Here is a 24,147-nt window from a genome sequence, read left to right as displayed (position 1 = left end):
CAGGCTGAGCCCTTTAAGTCAGGAAGACACCAGAAGATTGTCTGGGGCCTCTAAGATGCTGATGGCCTTTCTCAGAGCCCAGGCCCCTTATGTATTTGGATGAACTCCCATCCTTCGTGGACCCCACTGGAAACTGCCCAGTGTGGAGCACTGCCAGCTAGCTGGCCTTTGTGAGTTCCGTGGTTAAGAAGGTCTAGGGTTCCCTTTGCCCCCCAGTAGCCAGGCTAATGGGCTGCATAGTTAATATGAGCTGCAGGCCTTCCTAGATGGTTCCACTACATCTGGCGTCTCAGAATCACCCATCCCAATATTCACAGACTTGTCTCCACTGCAGCTGTCCCCACCCCATCCCCAGTTCTTAGTGATCTTATCTTCTCTGGCAACATTTTACTTTTCTTTTAACACTTTTATTTGAGAGAGAGAGAGAGTGCTGGGGGGGCGGGGGGTGTACAAAGTCTCTGAAACACGCTCTGTGCTGACACCAGAGAGCCCAATGTGGGGCTTGAACTCACCAACTATGAGATCATGACCTGAGCTGAGCTGAATTCAGATGCTTAATGGACTGAACCACCCGGTGCCCCAACATTGTATTGATACCAGATTGACCTATTGCCCAATTTCATTTTTTAAAGTTTATTTATTTTCAGTCATCTCTATGCCTCACATGGGGCTGGAACTCACAAAACCCCGAGATCGAAAGTCACATGCTGTCCTGACTGAGCCAACCAGGTGCCCCTAATTTGGTTGTTTTCTAAAAATGGAAAGGAAAAGGAAAAGGCTTTTAGTTCCTAAGCGTGTTCCTCTTTGTATGCTACAAACACAGGGCAGAACCACCTCGTCCCACCCTAGCAACATTAGTAAGAGTGAAAGTATTGGTAGGGCTATCACCCGTTACTGGAGTTTCGGGCTGAGACAAATTATTGTTATTTCCAGGTTATAAACCCTAAAAAAAAATCCCGTAATGGAAATGCTAACAGCTTATTAACTATAATGAGTGCATAGCATAGGGTGCCATCCGGCAGAAGGATGGCAACTGTGTTAACAGGTCTTTCAGCAAGTCGAACAGCTCAATGCCGGGCAAGTAAGGTACCTCACACTGGGATCAACCACACTGCAGTTGTGTGTGACTTCTCCTGGGGCCCAATCAGGCCTGGCGAAACCCAGTTTATTTACACGGCCTGATCTGTACCTTGAGAGAAGGCGACACATCTGTGGGACAGTTGACAAAGAGGGGAAGTCAGCTACCGGCATCAGCAGACATGAGATCATTAGCCTCGGACATCGGACCGCAGGCAGCGCCTGCGATCACAAACAAGTTGTTTGCTCGCAGTTTGAATCTATTTCTGGAAACTGTTTACCTAAATGAAATTACTTACCCACTGGGGCATGGTTCAAAGCTCAAAAGATATGTGCAGTCGGCTGCTAAAAAGATGCAAGCCTGGGAAAACAAGGGGGAAAGAACAAAGTTAGATTAATCCTAGGAAAAAAAGACTCAATGCCGTAAAAATTACATGGCATTCTTTCAGACCATCAATTAATTCGAATTCCAAAAGTTCAAAGCCACTATTTAAGAGAACTAATTAATAGCTAATATTCTCCCCAGAGTGATCTCCTAGAAGGTTTACAAGAGCCAGTGTGTGGAGGGGCTGACTGTTCCGTTCCCCCAATGGTCAATAAACGTAACACCGGACTGAGCCCCTGGAGCACAGAACTGGGATTTCCCATGCCTGGAATATTAATGATGCTTAGTAGGTCTTCCTCAGACCCCTCCTGAAGTTTAGTTACTTGGGATTTGGCTTACAGAGGCCACCTTTGAATTATGCTCTGTGGAAAATTTGACCCTAAGTCCAAGATTACAGTGAAATCTTGTAAGTTCTATTACAATTGCTCTTTTCATCAGCTACTCTAGGGGAAAGTTCTTACTCTGACTTCTTAACCTGAGGTGCAGAGTGTTGGGTTCATCTTACGCCGCAGTTTATGGGCCATCATTATCACTGGTCCACACCTGCTCCCTCTCTTTAATTTTTTTTTTAAACATTTTATTTATTTTTGAGAGAGAGAGACAGCATGAGCAGGGGAGGGTCAGAGAGAGAGGGAGACACAGAATCTGAAGCAGGCTCCAGGCTCTGAGCTAGCTGTCAGCACAGAGCCTGATGCGGGGTCAAACCCACAAACCGTGAGATCATGACCTGAGCCGAAGTCAGACGCTTAACCGACTGAGCCACCCAGGCGCCCCCCCGTCTCTTTAATTTTTGTAAATTCCCTTTTGATCTCCCCACTCACCTCTATTCTCCTGTCCTCCAACCCACAGGCAGCTTAGCCTAAGGTGCTTGCTGTTTATTTTGTTTGCTTGGATATTGGGATATTGGTGTTTTGTGTCCATAAATTCTTCTTTTGCTCATAATCCTCTTACCCAGATTTTCTTTTATTCCTGTGATAGTCTTTGCCATTTGCATTTTCATTGTTCACACATTTGAAGTGATCTCAGAGATAGATTCTTTGTGTTCTAATTTTTTACTTAACATTTCTATCATGAGACTTTTTTTCTAGTCTTTGATANCCCTAGCAGGTGATCACTGCTAACAGCATGGGCATGGTCTGTCCCACACATTTCTCCAGAGTCATTCAAACCCTTAAACTCCTGGACACACATATATCCTTTGTGTGTGTGTGTCTGAGAGAGAAAGAGAGAGAGAGAGAGAGAGAGAGAGATCTACTTTAATGAAAATGGATTCAAAATTCATCTCTCTGCAGTTTGCTTTTCTCTTTTTTCTAAAATTTTTTTAATGTTTATTTTTGATAGAGAGACAAGAGTGCAAGTGGGAGAGGAGCGAAGAGAGAGGGAGACAGAATCTGAAGCAGGCTCCAGGCTCTGCACTATCAGCATGGAGCCCCACACAGGGCTTGAACCCACGAACCATGAGATCATGACCTGAGCCAAAATCAAGAGTCAGACACTTAACTGACCGAGCCAGCCAGGCGCCCCTAATGCATTCTTTAAACAGTTGCATAATATTTCATGCTATGAATGTTCAATGATTCGTTCAGCTATTCTTTTGCTAATGGGCTTTTCAGTTGTGCTGTTTTTTTACCACTACAAACAAAGCTGCAATGAAGTTCTGTGAACATGAATCTATACATATGGGTACTTTTATTTCTGTGGGATAGATTCCTGGGAATGTGCATATATTTTTACTTATCTAAATGGTATTGGGTCATAAACTACATTCTACTTCTCTTTTACTATGTACTATGTTTTTGAGATCTATCAATGTTATAATTTGTAGGCCTAATCTGTTGATTCTAACAGCTGAATGATACTTCATAGTAAGCTTCCATTTCATTTCACCTATCACTCTCCAGCTGATTGAACATAATAGCAGCACAATGCATAAGTAATTCTATAACACTACTGAGAAGTTAATGCCACCAAGGGGCACCTAGGTGGCTCAGTCAGTTAAGCATCCAACTCTTGGTTTCAGCTTGGGTAAGGATCTCACGGTTCATAAATTCAAGCCCTACATCAGGCTCTATGCTGACTGCAGCGCCCGCTTGGAATTCTCTCCCTCTGTGTTTGCCCCTCCCCTGCTCCCGCACTGGCTTTCTCTCTTTCTCTCTCAAAAACAGATAAATAAACTTTAAAAAATAGAGCACCAAAAAGAAAAGAAATAGACCAATTTTTTCAATATACTTGACTTTGGAAAATTGCTATGACCAACCACGGCACAGAGAGAAAGGGGAGATTTTAAGAGTTGGGGGAGAGGGGACTCACATTTGTCAAGATTCTACTCTTTATCAGGTACTTTACAAAAGTCCTATTTGGAACTCTACACAAATCTTAGAAGTAATATTTTACTCACCACTCAGATGAGGAAACTGAGGGATTGAAAGACTAAGTTCATTCCTCACACTATGGTGGGGCTGGAGTTCAAGGTCATGTCTAACAAGCTCCAGAGCCTCAGCTCTTCTCAATACTTCTCCTTATGAGTTTCAACCCAGACTAACTTCTCACATTTTATTTATTTATTATTTATTTAAATGTTTATTTATTTTTGAGAGAGAGAAAAAGCAGGGGAGAAGCAGAGAAAGAGGGAGACACAGAATCTGAAGCAGGTTCCGGGCTCCGAGGTGTCAGCACAGAGCCCAACGTGGGGCTCCAAATCACCAACTGAGAGATCATGACCTGAGCCGAAGTTGGACGCTTAACTGACTGAGCCACTCAGGCGCCTCATTTTTCACTTGTTAGACTCATAGTAGCATGGAGGACAGTGGGGGCAGGCCTGTAAAGTATCATAAGATTTTCCATCTGCAGTTTTGTCCAAGGATTCTAAGAACGTTGAAAATTGACATTTTCCCAACAAAAATTGATGGTTTTAAAAATAATCTTCCAAGAAACTCTGAAAGTCTAACACACATACAGAGCTTTTGTGGGAAGATGCTAGTGGTATGGTCCAGGCTGAATTCAGACTTTTCTTGGATCAGGCAGGAGGCAGGCCTAATTAACAATAGAGAAGGTATCAGGGAGTTGTGTGAAATTGGGTCAAATTGTTAGGATATTGCAGGGCATGGAGGAATGTAAAGTGAATGTTCCAGAATAAGCAGATTACTGCCCTAAATCTTAGGACTGTCACAGGGTTTCTTGTCTGACATTGAGCTTTCTCTTCCCAAATACATGGGACCAAATTGGTAAGGTGCCTCAGTGTGTGTAAAAAATCTAGAAATCGTCGTAATCCAGCCGGTCAATTCTACTGGCACACACACTGGGCAACGGAGCACAGAAAGAGAGGATGAAATGATTATGTAAAGGGAAGAAAAGAATGTTGACTGCTTGAATAACTATCACAGGATCTAAAATCAAAACAGAGGCTCTGAGATCACTTAAATCGTTTAGAGTGGACTGAGACCCACCACGTCATCAGCTCAGGTGGCTGGGTCATGATCTTTAATGACATGCCCGAGCAAGCTGCATTGAGCAGCAGGTGAGCTGATTGGCCCCCTTCTACAGTGGTTCCAAACCAGCTTCAGTTCCTGGGGAGGAGTCCTAAAGGAGAGAAGGGATAAGGAATTCAAATCATCTGGGGCACCTGAGTGGTTCAGTCGGTTAAGCGTTCGATTTTAGCTCAGATCATGATCTCATGGTTCGTAAGTTCGAGCCCCACATCAGACTTGCTGCTGTCAGCATGAAGCCCGCTTTGGCTTCTCTGTTCCCCTCTCTCTCTGTGGCCCTCCCCAGCTTGTCCTCTCTCTCTCTCAAAATAAATAAATAAACAAACAAAAAAGGAAAAAAAGAAATTCAAATCATTTTTTTTTAAATAGTTTATTGTCAAATTAGTTTCCACATAACACTCAGTGCTCATCCCCACAAGTGTCCTCCTCCATGCCCATCCCCCCTCCCCCCACATCCATCAGTCCTCAGTTTTTGTCAGCATTCAAGAGTCTCTCATGGTTTGCCTCAGAAATTCAAATCATTTGATACATGGGAGATCTTCTGTCTTAAAGAGCTCTCAGGCCCCCATAGAAAAAACACAAGTATGATAAACTGTATGATGTGTGAAGATGTGGCCAAGCTGTATAATAACACTAAATACAGGATTGCTTTGGCCTGGGGAAGTCGAAGCAGGTCTCACTGAAGAGATGGCATTCAATCTGGGCTTCAAAGGATGAGCAGAAACTAATAGACATTATCCTAATAGCCAACATCTACTATGAGCTTGCCAGGTGGTCAGTGCTGTTTTAACAGCTTAGTATGTATTATCCCACCTACTCTTCACAATAATCTTACATTACAGGTGTTATTATATTATTGGTGTTATGGATGAATAAAATGAGGCTTAAAGTGGTTAATCAACTCACTCTCAATCACAAATGAGTAGTAGAACAGGAAAGTGAATTCAGTCTGTTTTAGTCCAAAAATCCTGGATTCTCTCTATTTCCCTACGTCCAGCACTCCTTCAAATTTCCTGTAAAACAAACGGTGAGGGGAGAGGACTCAAGAGAAAATGGCTTTGAAATGCTGCCTGGACTTTCGATAAAGGCCGCTAGGGGGCAGTAGAGAAGGGGAAGGAGGGCACCTGGACGGGATGTGGGGAGAGAAGGGCACAGAGAGCCTGAAACAGAGACTGTAGACAAGCATAGAGAGAATGCAAGCCAAGCTCCAAGGTGTAATCTTCCTTCTTTCAGAGCCTTCATAAGGCTGTTCTTCTCAATGGAGGTGAAACTCATGAAGTGAACAGTCCAGTGGCAGTTGGTACCTTCACAATGTCGTGTGACCATCACCTTTATCAAGTTCCAAATCATTTCTATCATCCCCCAATAAAACGCCATACCTATTAAACAGTCACTCTCTTTTCCTCCCTATGCCCAGCCCATGGCAACCACCAATCCACATTCTGTTTCTATGGATTTCCAAAGTCTGGACATCTCATATCATAGAATCATACAATATATGGCCTCTGATGTCTGGCTCCTTTCACTTACTATGTTTTCAAGGTTCATGTTGTAGCTCATATCAATACTTCAATCCTCTTTAAGGCAGAATAATATTCCATTGTATGGATATACCACAATTGGTTTACCCATTCACCTCTTGGTGGACATCAGGATGTTTCTACATTTTGACTATTAGGAACAGAGTGTATATGAACACTTGTGTAAGCTATAGCAGTTTGTAAACCGATGTGTCTTTGAGAAAGACAAGAAAGGATTAGAAGAGTGAATGAGATAAAATTGGAGACCAATATCTAGTACCAGCAATAAGATTTTGTGATAATTCCTTTTTTTTTCAATGTTTATTTGTTTTGGAGAGAGAGAAAGAGAGAGAGTGAGAGCAGGGGAGGGGCAGAGAGAAAGAAGCAGGCTCCAGGCTCTGAGCTATCAGCACAGAGCCCAATGCAGGGCTCAAACCTATGGACTGAAAGATCATAACCTGAGCCGAAGTTGGATGCTTAACCAACTAAGCCACCCAGGCACCCCTTGTACAATAAGACTTGTAATGACACTTGAGCAACGTGAAGGATTTGAGAAACAGTTTAGAAGAATTGGCAGGCATGCCTGGGTGGTTCAGTCAGTTGAGTGTCTGACTCTTAATTTCAGCTCAAGTCATGATCTCATGGTTTGTGAGATCAAGCTCCACATCAGGCTCCATGCTGACAGCACAGAGCCTGCTTGGGATTCTCTCTCTCCCTCTCTCTCTGCGCCTCCCCTCCCCCAAAATAAATAAATAAACTTAAAAAAAACAACATAGAATTGGCAGGATGTGCTCGGCATTAAGCGTGCTGGTGGTGAGCAGAGGGCAGTTAGGAAAGAGGGAGGCATCTAAGAGTACTCCAAGGTTTCTATCTTTGCCTGTGACATGACGAGGAAGCCATACAGTGAGGAAGAACAAAGCTGAAGTTTAGAAAATGACTTAAGGGGTGTCTGGCTGGCCCAGTCAATATAGTATCCCACTCTAGATCTCAGGGTTGTGAATTTGAGCCCCATGTTGGGTGTAGAGATTACTAAAAATAAGTAAAGAAATCAAAGAAAAGAAAGGAAAATGAATTCAGGATTGAACTTGAAGTACTCTTGGCCATGCAGCTAGATATCCTGTAGGCACTCAGGGACCCACTCAGGAGAGTGTTCTGGGCTGAGATAGCCCAGGAGAAAAAGGTGTGCAGAGTAAGAGACAGGGCTGAAGTGCTGGGAAAGTCATCTGAGGGTGGAGCAGCTTCTGGACCATCGCAAGCACTACCTGCTCTTTTTAGAATGTCATTCCTGTCCTCTCAGCCTGGGTCTCTGAAAACCAGCTCACATGACACCTCTCTCTAGACAGTTTGCTAACAACCCTCAATCTGAGTTAGGTTCTCCACAGGTCCCTAATCACAGCCATGGCCACACCACACTGCAATTTTGTAACGACGTGTGATCCTGTTGAGTGTGAGGTCAGGGATGTGTCCATGTCCTCTGTGCCGCATGTATAAGGCACAGTATAACTATTGGCCAAATGAATGGATCAAAGAATGAAGGAGTCTTCTTCTTTTGTGTAGAAGACAGAGAAGGAGCTATCAGAAGAAGGAAGAAATTCAGCAGTTTTAGAGAATCCAAAAAGAGAAAATTCCAAGGAAAGGGAATGAAGCATATAAAATGCTGCAGCAAAATGAAATGGAACAGGACAGTGGACTTGGCTGGGAATCAGGTGGTCTGTGGACTTTAACAAGGCCTGTTTGCATGGGTTCCTGGGGGTGGAAGATTGCAGTGGGCTCACCATGAGCATGGGGACAGCAGATAGTAACTGCTAAGGACAAGTAGGAGATGATTAAGGTGACAGGAAATACTCTATGAGGTCGTAAAGGGGAGGATGTGAATGGCTGGAGTTAAGTCATAATTAACAGAAAGGAAGCTTTCCTCAAGGACAAGGAAAGATTTATTTGCTTGTAGGTTAGGAAAGCCAATGAAGAAAGAGATAGAAAGGGAGGCAAGCAGAATGAGAACAGACAATGAATTAACAAGAATAAATATAATGGTTGGGGGGGAGGGGGGGTGTCAAGATTTTAGAGAAGGTGGATGGTAGATCGTATTATTGTTCAGCAAAAACCCCCACAGCTGGACTTTATTTTCCTGCCCCAGTGACTTTGGGACATGATTTGCTTTGCCCGGCGGAATGTGGAGACAATGATTATGTATCAACTCCAAAGAGAAGCCTTAAGAGGTCTGGGTGGACCTGCTCCCTTCTCGCACTTCTGCCCTCAGGGGGTCAGGGAGGTGGTGCCTCATCAGCCTGGGACCTCAAAGAAAACGGTGGCCCGGACCCAACCAGACCTGCCACCTGGAGCCAAGCCCAGCCAAGCTCAGCCAAGCCCAGGACCTTGAAAGAGAAATGAAGGTTGTAACTATAGGCATTAGGAGTACAGGTTGTTTGTTACCGCAGCAAGGCCACCACATGTACTGCAGAAAGGAGTAATGAGTCTCGGGAGGGCCCAGGGCCACTACTTTCTCAGCAACAGAAGGGAAAGCAGAGATGGATGAATAGATGAACACAGACACACTTGCAAGTGGAAGGAAGGGAAACTGAGGAACTTCTCATCTGACGCTCTTTTACGAGCTCAGCTCTATGTGAGGCCATCTGGGGAGGGCGGAGCAGCACTGTGGACTCGAGGAGAGGAGCACCAGTGAGGAAGGGCTGCGGCGGAGGGTGGGAGGGGTGCGAAACTGGAGGCATGAGAACGTCCAGAGTCACAGGGCACATGACTGAGCCCAGGCGCACAGGCGCACAAATGCACCAGACACGAGAGTGAGAGGTAGAGGACCCGGCTCCAGATGGCTTCAAAGATGGAGCAGAAGGAAAATGTGGAAAGGTGAAGTTCCCTAAGTTCAAAATTAGAAGCAAAACTGTCGAGGCATCCTTTTTGCCATGTCAGGGACATATCTCTGAGAGTGAGGTCAATGTCATGGGCCTCCTAATATTAGGTACCACTGATGACAATGGAGAGGAGGAACTCGGCCGTAAATGGTAACTTACCCTTCCTCCTTGCTGATCACCATCTCTGCTACTGCTCCCAGCCACCCATGTGCCAGTCAGTGCCAGTCTGAGAGAAGTATAGAGACAAAGGGACCATGGTTCAGGTCCCCCGGCTTCAAGTTACTCATGGACCCCATGTCCCACCCACTTCCTTACTCTTTCTTTCTGAACTTTGCTGCAAAATTTCAAGACTTACGGCAAGATCCTTTAGACTGCCGCTACAGTTTTTCTGTTATTGTAAGCGCTCAGTCTAGAAACTCCAAAAACAGTTCAATGGCAACAATAGTTTAAAAAAGAAGAAATTAAAGATTTCTTATGACATCATATGATATCTCTAAGAGATGCCTCTTTGGTTATCTATCCAGAGAATTTTTTAAATCAATTAATAATTTTTTAAATTATTATTGCAAGGTTAATGTAGCCTAATGACAAAAACCACAAAGCAGAGCTTGGTCAAAGCCCAGGCGGTGTGATCATTGAAAGCACAAACTCTGGGGCCAAGAGCCTGGATCTGAATCCAGGATCTGCCAAACTGTAACTTTGGGCAAGTTGCTTGATCATACTGTGATTAATAATAGTCCCCGATACATCCTATTCCCACACTGTGATATAATAATCGCTCAGTACATCTTATCTCTGCCACTTACCAGCTGTGACTTTGGGCAAGTTACTTAATTTCTCTGTGCCTCAATTTTCTCCTCCATAAAATGTGGATAATAATAGTTCCCACTTCATAGGGTTGTTTTGAGACATAAATGAGTTAATACACATAAAATGCTCAAAACAGGGCCTGGTGCTAGAAAAGTGAGTAAGTGCTAGAAAAGTGATAGCTATGATTTTCCTTCTTTTAATCTATGGACAAGCTAGCTATGCACTTGTCAAAAAATATCTGCTCATTATTTCCCCAGTGATCCTCAAGCATTTCCAACCTAATCTCTTAAGCTAACAAAGATATTTAGGCCTCCATACCATTCTAAAATGTAACTCACAGATAAAATGACCAACCTAGACACATCATTTCAGAAAAAAATATAATGTTCCAATTGTATCATGAAGGGTTTACTACAAAATAAAATATATTTTAACATTGAAATGCTGAGCAGCACAACTACATTAGAATACATAATTAGTTAGATGTTTGCCCCTATTTAAACTGAGTAAGTTTGGATTTAAGAGAATACAAGAAGGGGTGCCTGGCTGGCTCATCGGTAAAGCATGCAACTTTTAATCTCAGGGTTGTGAGTTCAAGCCCCACATTGGTCATGGAGTCTATTTAAAAAAGAGAGAGAGAGAGAGAAAATATAAGATGCCAATCCATGTGAGAAGCACAGAATGGTAAAGGAGCAGAGATACAGGTGCTTCTAGAATAAAATCTAGTGTTTGAACAAATGGTAACAGACAAAACTTACTTATATATGCCAAGAGAGAGAAATGATCCTAACCAGAAGAGAAAAAGCATGTCAAGGCAAATTACAGACCATCAAAGTAGAAAAAAGGAGTTAGTAATGATATTCTCACAAATAACTAGAACCTAGTTCATAGGTATAGCATCCACATAACTGTTTCTGTCAGGACATGGAAAGGCAGGGAATTGGCCAAGTATCATAGGAAGCATGTCTCCTTTTGTGAAATCCCATCATGTATCAAAAACTTACATTCAGTGGCCAGGACTTAGAAATCCTCAGAGTGGAGAATAGAATGGAAAAAGGAAAATTAACTTGAGAGCCTACAGAAAGGTTAGAGACTTGCAGGCACTGTATCAGAGAAAGACTGAAACAAAAAAGAAGCAACCTCGATGTTAATAAATACTTTCATTATAAAACTTTCACAATGGGGCACCTGGGTGACTTAAGTCGGTTACACGTCCAACTTTGGCTCAGGTTATGATCTAATGATTCGTGAGTTCGAGCTCTCCATCGAGCTCTGTGCTGACAGCTCAGAGCCTGGAACCTACTTTGGATTCTGAGTCTCCCTCTCTCTCTGCCCTCCCCCACTCAAGCTCTGTCTCTCTCTCTCTCTCAAAAATAAATAAACATTAAAAATTTTTTTTCACAATATAGATTTCTTGCCATTTGACAATCTCCCTCCCCCTGAAATTTAATATGTAGCATGGCAATAAAATGAGGTATTTTAAAGCAAGTTATTTAAAAAATCTAATGCAATCCCTGAAATTCATGTGTCTCCACTAATTTGATCACCTGGTTCTAAGGGTGTTTAAACGAATTGCAATTCTTTGTTACACATTTGCAGTCAGTTGACTTGCTTATAGAGAGACTCTTTCAATTAAAGATACAGTTAGAAACGCTAGACTATGTTGAACAGGCAGGATGCATACATTACATTATTCAAAGACAATTGTCTTTATTCACACAAAAAAAGTAAATTCATGAGGTGATGAATGTGTTCATTAACTCAATGGGAGGAATATTTTCACAATGTGTGTGTATAATTGTTACACTGTTACACTTTAAATATCTTACCATTTCATTTGTCAATTATATTTCAATAAAGCTCAGGGTTGGAAAAAGTAGAAACTTTATTTCATTTAAGCCTCCCTCTCCATAATAACAGGATACTGTATTATTGGCCATTCTTGCAATTTTGTGAAGCCTCTTAGTATTATTCTGTGCTAAAGTACTACTGGTTTATATTTATAATGTGTTTAATTCAGCAGGATGTTGAAAAATACAGTAGGACTCTGAAACTGTCCCTCAAAGCCCAAGATGTGTAGGATCCTCAGTTCTCGCCCGCTAAATGCCAGGAGTCCCTGCATCATGACAACCAAAAAAGGCCCCTACAGATTTCCAAAATGCCTTCATTGGGAACTGCATCCTTACCTACCTCACTTATTCTTGCACAGGAGAGAGTGAGCCAGGAAAGAAATCTAGTTAGACTCTCACCTCACACTGCACACCAAAATAAATAAATTGCAATGTTTAATGTAAAAATAAAAGGAAATCTTAAAATGACACAAAAAAGTTTAGAGAAAATGTGTGTGAAACACTGATCGACTCTAAGGTGGGGAATCCTTTCTAAACCTAAGGAAAGGAAATTAACTGACTACAATAAAAGTTTTAATCTTCTGGGTGCCAGAAAAGAAAAACCAGGAAAATATTCACTGTAAGTATTTTTTTTAAATTTTTAATGTTTTATTTATTTCTGAGAGAGAAAGAGAGGCAATGTGAGCAGGGGAGGGTCAGAGAGAGGGAGACACAGAATCTAAAGCAGGCTCCAGGCTCTGAGTTAGCTGTCAGCACAGAGCCCAACACGGGGCTTGAACCCATGAACAGTGAGATCATGACCTAAGCTGAAGTCGGACGCTTAACCGACTGAGCCACCCAGGCGCCCCTCACTGTAAGTACTTTTAAAGTACTTTATATGAAAAAGGGTTTTATAAGTTAATTAAAAAGAAAAGAAGCACAACAGTGTGAGCAAACTGAACTATACACTTAAAAATGGTGAAGATGGTTTTAAAAACAAAAAGACGGGGCACCTGGGTGGCTCAGTCCATCTCACGGTTAGTGGGTTAGAGCCTTGGGTCGGGCTCTGTGCTGACAACTAGCTCAGAGTCTGGAGCCTGTTTCAGATTCTGTGTCCCCCTCTCTCTCTGACCCTCCTCTGCTCATGCGGTCTCTCTCAGAAATAAATAAAACATTAAAATTTTTTAAAATAAAATAAAATAAAATGGGCCAAGAAATAACAATAGACAACATGAGACAAAATATAGATCCATAGATTCATGAAGAAAAGTTTTAACTTCATTAGTAACTAACAAAGAATAAGAGTTTTTATTTTGTGACCAATACAATTAGCAAAAGTAAAAATTTGAATTGCTAATGCTCAAATCACTTGGGTCCTGTGAGTCTGAAAAGACAGGAATTCTCAATGTTGGTGTAAGAGCGTTAATTCAGTATAGTCTTTCGACTGCACTATCAGGTAGCATTGTGTATCAAGTCTTGACATGCCCACACTCTTTGATTCAGTGACCTGCCCGGTTCTGGGAGTCTTTATCAACCAGAACTGCAACCTTAGCAAGGGACAAAAGCCGATCTCACACCAGGAGTAGGTTCTCACAATGTACCAGCTCACATTACAAGCCCAGCTTGACCCAGAGACCCAAATGATGGCTTTGGGAGTGTTCACCTCTTTATTGCTAGTTCTTCTTGCCTCTGCATGGCTTTATTTACACAGGGCTTTCTCTAATCACATGGCAGAGAGATGGCGCCAACAGCCTTGGACAACACAACTTTCCTGGAGAAAAGATCACAGTTCTTCACCCCATCGCCATCCCATCAAAAGAACTCTGGTCAGCCCACCTGTCGCCACTGGAGAATGAGCTCACTCTGATTAGTGGGCCTGGGTGGTGTGAAGGCTGGAATATGTACCTTAGAGTGTCATAGAAGGAGAGAGGGTGCGGGGCAGGGNGGAGAGGCTTCAGGGAAAGAAAGAGATGCAGGACAAATAAAGAGTGTGCATACGGATTACCTCCAAAGAAGATCATCAGTGTCAAGATGATAACTTTTGGTTTGTTGGGATTTCAGAACAAGAGCCAAACACCACCTTTACAAGGGCTCCTGACTGACGCAGTCATAGAGCATGTGACTCTTGATCTCGGGGTGGTGAGTTCAAGCCCCACGTTGGGTGTAGAGCTTATTTAAAAAAAAAAAAAATTCACCTTTTAGAATTTAACTGAATAGTCAGCATATATCATACATTATATATTTAATATTTAAAAAAATTCAATATAATTATTTCTGGGTGGTGATGTTATGGATTTTTTAAATGTATTTTTCATGTATTTTTCATATTTTTTTCAATGAGCATTTACCTTTTTAAAAATCGGAGACAATATATCTTCCAAAAGGGGAACTGAAAATTATATATCTATGATACATATAATCCTGGAGGGAAAACAATTTTTAATGAAGTATAATTTTGTAGTTATTTCCAGGTATTCTACGATGTGCATATGGCATTGAAATAAAATAGGAAAGAAACACAAGATGTAATTTTTTAAACATGCCTTCCTGACTCCTGGGGACTTTGTCTTGCTCCTGTAGCTTCTCACTTGAGTCTTATTGTCCAAGATCCAAGGAACTACTTTCACAGTTTCTCTTATAATTGGAACTTTTAGCACCAAAAACATCCCTGAATTGTTTGTTACTGGTTTGGTGGCCAGTAAAATGCAATCAGACTTGTGGAGTGCAAAATAAGGAAGCCACCCAAAGATTATTTATACTCAAATGGTAAACAGCCCCCTACTTACTGAGATGGGGGGAGCTGAAGTTTTACATTTTTCTGATGAAGCAGAAGAAGTAGAACACGGATGCTTCATTCCGGGCCCAAGAGCTGCAAGTGACAGTGGAATGTAAAATGTTTTCAACACCAAGACTGGCACCTGGATACTCCGTGCCTCTTGGTTCCCCTCCTGTCTCTTTCACATCTAAGATATGTGGCCCATAAACTTTGGGAGATGAGACACAGACAAAATTCTTGAATCTTGCCAATTCAAAATTCCTGAGACAAGCAGGGGATTTTGTAACTAGATCCTGATCTTACAGAATTCAATGTGCTGAAAACATGTATCTCTCAAGGGGGACTTCTCTTTGCCCAGAATGTCCCAAGTCACAAGCTTCCTCCAGGCAAGCAAACTCATATTGTTCTATATTATATATAGAATATTTCCATATATATTTCCTCATATTTTCTCAAATATGAAGCCCATAATCAGCCAGCTTTCACCACTTTGTGCTGCTGTAACAAACAGTTTCAAGACTCTACAACAACAAAGACTTGTTTTTTAGGGAATCTAATTCTGACTTCTCCCTAAATATGTGTCTTCTGAATTGCAATTCTAATTGCTCAAATAAATGTCTGTTTGCCTTAAAAAAAAAAAAGGCTTATTTTTTTTTCTCTTACAATATCAGCATGCCGTCTTTGGCTTTGCTCCATGCACCTTCATTCTGGAAACCTGGCCAGAGAAAGACGGCTGACACACCTACCCTAACTTTCCTGAACAACCTTAAAGGGACTTAGCTGCCACACAGCAAGTAATAACTCACTTGCTTTTTCATGCATTCATTCAATAATCATTTATGGAGAACTCCAATATAAGTCAGTCATTGTGCTAGGTGCTAGGAATTGAAACATGGGTAAAGTATAGTACCTCCCTTCAAGGAGCTCGGAGCCTAGTGAAAGTAAAAGACAAATAAATGAGAAGCGATGGTATATGACTAAGGTGTTGGCTTGGTTGTGAGTAACAGAGGCACAAAATAGTGACTTGAGGCAAGTAGAACTCTTTTTCATGGGTAGTCATGGCTGGTAAGGCAACTGGACTCCATGGGGTCCTCAGGACCCAGACTTCTTCAAACTCCCCACTCAGTATGTCTACGATGTGGCCTATATCCCCATGCCCCAAGATGGCCACAAGGGTTGCACGATGGTCCAAGTAATAGGATGAAGGAAGAGACCAAAAAAAGGGAGGAGAGTGTCTTTTGTATCCGATTTCTATTCACATCCCATTGCAGAAGAGTAATCACATAGTCACAACTTACGGGACCATAGGGAAGGAAGGGGCATATCTTTCTTATATACTTATATATAAAAGTAAAATTCAATAGCAAACCTTTTGTCAGTAAGGTAAACACAGCTTAAAGCTTTTGTAAGTTCCTGATTTTCTAGCTAAGAAAATTTGAAGCAGAGAATAGTTAGTCAGGTAGTGAATAGTCGACTTAAAATTAGAAATACTAGTATTTTTCATTATGCCATGTCATTTCTCAAACTCCTTTTTTACATTAAATATACTATTTAATGTAACATTATTTTAATAAAATAAAAATATATCCCATATATACCATATACACTTAAAATTATAAATTTTTAATGCTGCATTTTTTGGTCTTATTTGAAACAATGCATATTTTTAGCATTTTATAGTAGGATTTTACACTCTTCATTTAAAATTACAAAATTTAATGTAATCATGGAATTGGAAACATCGTTTTTCCAAGAGAGAAGGAAACTAGAGACATACTGCAAGTCTAGTTCCTAAATGGATAAATCCACTGAGTGAATGAATTCATTCATTGAAACAACATGCATCTTTCATCTCCTAAACTTAAAGAACACAGCATTTGGGAAATAGAAAGATGAGTAAGAAAAAAATCATTGTCTTCATTGAGCATTAAAAATAAAAGAAATAATATAAATAATTTTAAGAGTATATTGTATATGCCAAATTCTACCTGAATTCAGTGGAGAGAAATCACAGCAGCTTAAAGGCATAAGAGGTTTTGGAAAAAAGTAGTGCTCTCACTAGGCCATTTGGGAAGGAAAGTTTGGAGTGGAAACACTTTGCACTGTCCACAGGATGTAGGAAACTTCGTGTGCATTTTAGTGGGAGTGTGGCAAGCATCGTACGAAGGCGTAGCTGAGGAAAAGGTTAGGAAGGTAAGTTAAGACCAAAGGAAAAAGGTTAAGAAAATGTGGGTTTAATTCTAACGGCAAAGTGTATACGTTAAACCCTGCTGGATGTCTGCTTTAAAACAACTTTATATACCACTAATGTCAAGAATGTGCTTTCAGGGGTACCTGGGTGGCTCAGTCAGTTGAGCAACGGACTTCAGCTCAGGTCATGATCTCACAGTTCGAAGGTTCGAGTCCCGTGTTGGCTCTGAGCCGACAGCTAGCTCAGAGCCTGGAGCCTGTTTTGGCTTCTGTGTCTCCCTATCTCTCTGACCTCCCCTGCTCATGCTGTCTCTCTCAGAAATAAATAAAACATTAAAAAAAAATTTTTTTAAGTGTGCTTTCAATGAGGCAAAACAGAAGGGGAGAGGGAGATACAAGCTTCCAGTTATGGAATGACTAAGTCAGGGCAATAAAAGGCACGGCATAAGCAATTNCCCTGCTCATGCTGTCTCTCTCAGAAATAAATAAAACATTAAAAAAAATTTTTTTTTAAGTGTGCTTTCAATGAGGCAAAACAGAAGAGGAGAGGGAGATACAAGCTTCCAGTTATGGAATGACTAAGTCAGGGCAATAAAAGGCACAGCATAAGCAATTTCGATGATACTATAATAGCAGTGCATCAGGGCAGGTGGTAGCTACACTTGTGGCGAACATATGCGTAAACTCATCAAGTCTCTGAGTTATACACCTGAAACTAATGTAACATTGTGTGTCAACTATACTAAAAAAAAAAAAAATGTGATTTGAAGCATTGAGCAAACATTTGGATTACCACCTAGTTCTTTAGAAAAAGCTTTCCAATTATTCTAAGCTTTTGCATGATTTCACCTTATTATTCTAAGCCTTCTCATTTAAGCTCTGCAGTAGCAGCCGTGTGTGTGTTTACTAGGAAAAATGATTGGCTTGCACACCTTTAACACTTCCTGCCCAGGTCTCACTGTGGATGGTGAGCCTTGGTTGTGAAACAGTTTGTCAACTTGACTGTGTCTAAAAATGCAAAGTAAGTTGGGCAGGAGGAAAGTGGCAGCTGAAATGCCGCCAGAGCTCTTTGTGAGCTGCTGTGTCATGTGACGGGAGCCAGGTCAGCCCACAGGAAAGGGCTTCTATTCCTAATTGGCACAAAGTCTGAGCCTGTCCACCAAACCAGGCATGAGGGCCTATGTGTACCTAGAACCTCCTTGTCTACATCACTCAGAGGTACCATATTTGTAGCAGAGTCCCTGTTTTCTTGTCCTTTTCTTGGCTTTAGATGAAGAATCTTAGTCCCATTTTCCTGAAGTTTTTTCTATATGCCTCTCTGAACTAGCAAATACTTTATTTACCCACCAAAGTTGCTCAACAACTGGTTTGTGATTGACAGACCAGAGGCTTGGAGAAGATCATTTTGATAAGGCACCAAGAAACCCCCAACTGAAATAGAACAGACCCCTAGAAGCCTAGCTTCATTCGTCCTGGGACCATTTTTCCTCACCTGCACACCACACCAAACCATAATTCATTGTCTACTGAAAACATCAATCCCTTTTATACATTCATTAAAAATAATGTATTCATTATTATAAAATGCTTTTAATTTTTTACTACTCAGTTAATAATGAAAGTGAATCACCAACAATGAGGTAAGTATTCTCAAAAAACAGCCAAGGTAAAGATTTAAATTCAGATGCTTATATATTTTTTAATTATCCAATAAAAATCTAAGGTGTTTATTATTAATGTTCACAATCAGAAAGCTCTTTCTCTCTCTCTTGCCCCCACTCATGCTTCGTCACTCTCAAAATAAATAAATAAATAAACATTAAAAATAAAGAACAGATACTGGTGTGAATATAAACAAAGACAGGATTTGCTAAATTATTATTGATAGCCATGGGCAAAAGAGCCATATCAGAGGAGGCATATTCCATGCTTTCAGCACTATCAGAAGCTCATTCTGTTTTACTTTTTAATATTCCTGGCTTCTCTCCTCCAGTACGCAGAGAGCTTCAACTGTGCACCTGAATTAGCTAAGTCAGACACCACTCGCTGTATTTTCCAGCCAAGTGAGACAAATGAACTCTCTTCACTCAGCTAGACCACTTCCCCCAAGTACAGCTCCCCTCGCTCCATCCTTTTCCATGGATCGCTTCGCCCCCTGAGCAGGATAAGACCAGAGAACATGTAGGTGCAATTCCAAAGTTCCAATTCCCCAAAGTAAATGACAATGTGAGGGACTTATCCAATGATCCTCCCAAAATAGGAGTCATGGAATCTACTTTCACAGATGCCTACTGTACTTATAAATTAACCTCCCAGGTCAGCTGCAAGGCCAATCCCAAAGCAAAGGAAAGCATTTGGAAATTGTTCAAAATGCCACATGCATTTAGAAAGTAAATAAGTAAGATCATCTTCAAAACAACAGTATTAGAAATTTATTACCTAGGGGCGTCTGGGTGGTTCAGTCAGCTGAGCGTCCGACTTCTGCTCAGGTCATGATCTCATGGTTCATGGGTTTGAGCCCCGCGTTGGGCTCTGTGCTGACAGCTCAGAGCCCGGATCCTGTTTTGGATTCTGTATCTCCCCCTCTCTCTGACCCTCCCCTGCTCATTCTCTCTCTCTCTCTCTCTCTCAGAAATAAATAAAACATAAAAAGAAAATTTTTAAAATGTATTACCTAATCATTATCAAAATTATTTGGTCAGAAGTAATGCTTCTAAACCATCATCTGTTTCATGTGCAAGACAGAGAAGAGAATACATTAGCCATCAATGTTTTAAATTTTCCCATAAGCAAAACTAAGACAGGACCTCCAGAATTTTTTTCTTTTTTTTTTTAATGTTTATTTATTTTTGAGAGAGACAGACAGACGGGGCAGGGGAGCACTTGCAAATGGGGGAGGGGCAGAGAGAGAGGAGACACAGAATCCAAAGCAGGCTCCAGGCTCTGAGCCATCAGCACAGAGTCCCATGTGAGATTCATCTCGAACCCACCAACTATGAGATCATGACCTGAGCCAAAGTCAGACACTTAACTGACTGAGCCAACCAGGCACCTAGGACCTCCAGAATTTCTAAACCCCCTAGTCAGGTTACTAACAACTGTTACCTGTAGGCCTGTTATTCTTCAGTTAAAAATGTCCTCCAAGTTGGATAAACTGGCAGACAACTAAATCTTCCCAATATTTTCCTGCAATGACTCCTTATACCTTATGAATATTATATTGAATGTGGTTGTTTTCCTAAAAGGCAGTAGAAAGGACATTCCAGAACAACTGAGCCATAAAGACACCAACCCGACAAATATTTGGTATCACCACATGGTCAGTCATGTACACATTAGTTATTCAGTCCTCTAGAGAGACAGGAAAACTGATAGAAAAGAACACTAAATACAGTAGGAAATGTAAATACACTGCCTTAAAAGGAGATCAAGGGAGATCAAGTTGGAAAATGGTGCATCTATACATGAAACCAGTTTAGTATCAGCAATTAATAAAACACTATTTAACAAAATTAATAAAAACCATTTATTTTTTTTAAGTTTATTGATTTTGAGAGAGAGAGAGCATGGAAGAGAATCTCAAACAGGCTCTGTGCCATCAGCACGGAGCCCCATGTGGGGCTTGATCCCACGAACAGTGAGATCATGACCTGAATCAAAACCAAGAGTTGGAGGCTTAACCGACTGAGCCACCCAGGTATCCCAACAAAAACAATTTAATATCAACAATTAAAACCTAGATATCCTACTTCACAGTCTTTAAAATGAGGAGCTCAACTGCTGGTGTATATTAACCAATGGCTTTTCTAGTTTGACTTTGCCAAATTAAAAATTTTTTAATCTGAAGAATAAAACTGTTCCCATAAAGTCTTTTCCCTGCTAGAATTGCAGCCCCACCATTCAACTGGCTGCTCAGCACCCCTGGCCCCTTGAGCTCCATGACCCCACCAAGCCTTGTAGATTTTATCTCCTGCTGCCATATTTCATCTAACATAAGAGGCCATTGATTGCTAGATGCACCATTGTCTTGTACACCTCCAAGAAAAAGAAACAAAAAACTATTTTTAAACCTAAGCCTTATTATAATTTCAGAGATGAAAATATGACATGTATACATTTCAGAATCAGTATAACATGGTATATGGTGAATCTTAGTTCCTCCTGATCCCAATTTCACCACTCTGGTCCAGACCCTTTTCTGTCTCACCTGGACACATCTACTTCGTCCCATTTATTCTTTTTTTTTTTTTAATTTTTGTGTCTTTATTTTAGTTTTTGAGTGAGAGAGACAATGTGAGCGGGGGAGAGGCAGAGAAACAGGGAGACACAGAATCTGAGGCAAGCTCCAGGCTCCGAGCTGTCAGCACAGAGCCCGACGTAGGACTCAAACCCACGGGCTGTGAGGTCATGAGCTGAGCAGAAGTTGGACGCTTAACCAACTGATCCACCCAGGCACCCCTCTTCCCTTTTATTCTTGATTCCTCAATCCACTCTCCACAGCCAAGGTGACAATTTTCACAGTACAAATCTGATCATACAATACAAATCTGATTATTCTCAGCTCCAAAGTCTTTAATGACTTCCTCATGTCCCGAGCATCAAGATCCAACCCCTCAGGGGAGCCTCCAAGGCACAGAAAGATCTGACTCACGTCCATGTCATCTCTCTGGCCTCTTCTTCAGCAGCTTCTCAGTCAATTTCTCAGCTCCAGTTGTATCTGACCCATCTCAGTTCCTCAAGCACCATGCTCTCACCCACCCCTCAACCTCCATATACTCCACTTCCTCTGTGAGCCCACTCTCCTTCTTTTCCCCAGCCTAACACAGCCTTCACGAGGCTTATTTGCCTTGTCCCTCTTGTGTGTAAAAGTTCTCCTTGACCACTCTCCCCTAAGAACAGATCCCCTACCATATGCTTCTGTGCTCTGCACTAGTCCAGCATAGCGCTCTGTGTACCCAGAATGATCTACTTAATTATTAGCTTAATTATATACCCTTCCAACTTTAAGTTATAGAACATCAGGGATTCATTTTAATCCGAACTGATTCCTCAGTGTCTAACACAGTATTTGGTACATGAAGGGTGCTCCATGTTTGTTGACTGACAAAAAAACATCTTGAATAATGGTGAATGCGGTTCTCTCAGGCACTGTTAGGCAGAAACTAGTTTTTGCTGTAAAAACTAGATGCTCTAAGGTAGAGGTTCTCAAAGACTGTTGTGGGCACACAGTAAGTATTTAATGAATGTTACGTGTGATGTTACTGCTCATTATAATGACAAAGATGACAGTAATGTAAGAAATAATATGTCCTATCAGATAAAGGGCTAGTATCCAAAGTCTATAAGGAACTCACCCGAGAAACAAATAATCCAGTGAAGAAATGGTCAAGAGACGTGAACAGACACTTCTCCAAAGAGGACATCCAAATGGCCAGCAGACGCATGAAACAATGCCCCGTGTCCCTCATCATCAGGGAAATGCAAATCAAAACCACACTGAGATACCACCTCACACTGGTCAGAGTGGCTAAAAAGAACAAACCAGGAGACTATAGATGCTAGAGAGGATGTGGAGAAATGGGCACCCTCCTACACTGTTGGTGAGAATGTAAACTGGTTCAGCCCCTCTGGAAAACAGTGCAGAGATTCCTCAAAAAATTAACAATAGAACTCTCCTGTAATCCAGCAATAGCACTGCTAGGAATTTACCCAAGGGATACAGTAGTGCTGATGCACAGGGGCACATGTACTCCAATGTTCATAGCAGCACTTTCAACAATACCCAAATCATGGAAAGAGCCTAAGTGTCCATCAACTAAAGAATGGATCAAGAAGATGTGGTTTATCTATACAATGGAATACTACTTGGTGATGAGAAAGAATGAAATCTGACCATTTGTAACAACGTGGATGGAACTCCAGGGTGTTATGCTAAGTGAAATAAGTCAGGCAGAGAAGGACAGATACCATACATTTTCACTCATAAGTGGAATAGGAGAAACTTAACAGAGGACCATAGGGGAGGGGAAGGGGGAAAATAGTTGGGGAGAGGGAGGGAGGCAATCCATGAGAGACTCTTGAATGCTGAGGACAAACTGAAGTCTGATGGGGGTAGGAGAGAGCAAAAGGGGGGTGATGGGAATGGAGGAGGGCACTTGTTGGGATGAGCACTGGGTATTATATGGAAACCAACTTGGCAATGAACTATAAAAGAAATAAATAAACATTAAAATTTTTTAAATNCGCCTGACTTTGGCTCAGGTCATGATCTCATGGTTTATGGGTTCAAGCCCCACATCAGGCTGTGCACTGACAGTGCAAAGCCAGCTTGGGATTCTCTCTCTCTGTCTGTCCCTCTACCACTCATGTGCTCTCTCTCAAAATAAATAAATAAACTTAAAAAAATAAAGAATATATCCCATCTATTTTAAAAGGATTTACTTTTAAAATACTCCATGATTGAGCTCTCTCTGCAGTTTTCATCTAGGCAAATGTCTAAGAGTGGCCTCGCTTAACCATACTAGTCGTTGATTCTAGAATCCCAGGACAGGGAAACAGTTCTAGGACCAGTTTAAAAGACCAATGAGCAAAACTGCCATTGACAACAAATGCTGCCCACTAAGTATATTCTCTCTTCAGGTATAAGGCTAAAACTTCATTATCTGCAAATGTAACAGAAGTTATATATATATAAAACATAAGCCACTGCAAAGAAATGTCTTTTTTCATTTGCCAACCCAAATGATATCTGGTCGTTTGCAACAGAGCAGGTGTTTCCGCAGGTAAACATTCCCTAAGCACACAGTGTTACCATTCCACATCAGAGAGTTCCCAGCTGACCATCAGGTTCCTAGCTGGGTACTTGGAATTTGCCATGACTTTTCCCACAGACATGAAATTCTGAGACATGGTCTTAGTAATTCATACCAATTGTACTGCGGTATGCTATGACACACTGCGGATTAATAGGCTTTATGTACTATGTTACAATGTGAAACATTGTGGATTAAACGGGCTTTCCGAGTTCACTTTAGAACCTGGACACATTCATTGTCTAATACAGTTTCTATGAAGGTTCCAGCCCACCGGAAGCCCAGAAGCAATGAAAATGCAAGTCCCTCTTCACTTTCTCTCTGCTCCATCCCTTTATTACCCCTCTACAGGCCACCCAGGGGCAGCAGCATCCCTGGGGTGGGGGGCGGGGG

General features: G+C 41.5%; 1 long non-coding RNA gene across 1 annotated transcript in view; it reads right to left on the bottom strand.

Moving 5' to 3' along the window:
* The window catches only part of LOC144238233 (uncharacterized), a 47,155-nt gene that overhangs the window by 21,751 nt on the left and 1,257 nt on the right, over positions 1 to 24,147 (bottom strand). Inside the window, exon 3 of the long non-coding RNA XR_013337043.1 lies at positions 1,377 to 1,438. This is a non-coding gene — a long non-coding RNA (uncharacterized LOC144238233). The remainder of the gene's footprint in view (positions 1 to 1,376; positions 1,439 to 24,147) is intronic.

The sequence above is a fragment of the Crocuta crocuta genome, unplaced genomic scaffold (genome assembly GCF_008692635.1).
Source record: "Crocuta crocuta isolate KB4526 unplaced genomic scaffold, BGI_CrCroc_1.0 scaffold318, whole genome shotgun sequence".
NCBI lineage: Eukaryota > Metazoa > Chordata > Mammalia > Carnivora > Hyaenidae > Crocuta > Crocuta crocuta.
The sequence above is the reverse complement of the archived record's forward strand: the minus strand, read 5'-3'. Positions and strand labels throughout refer to the sequence as shown.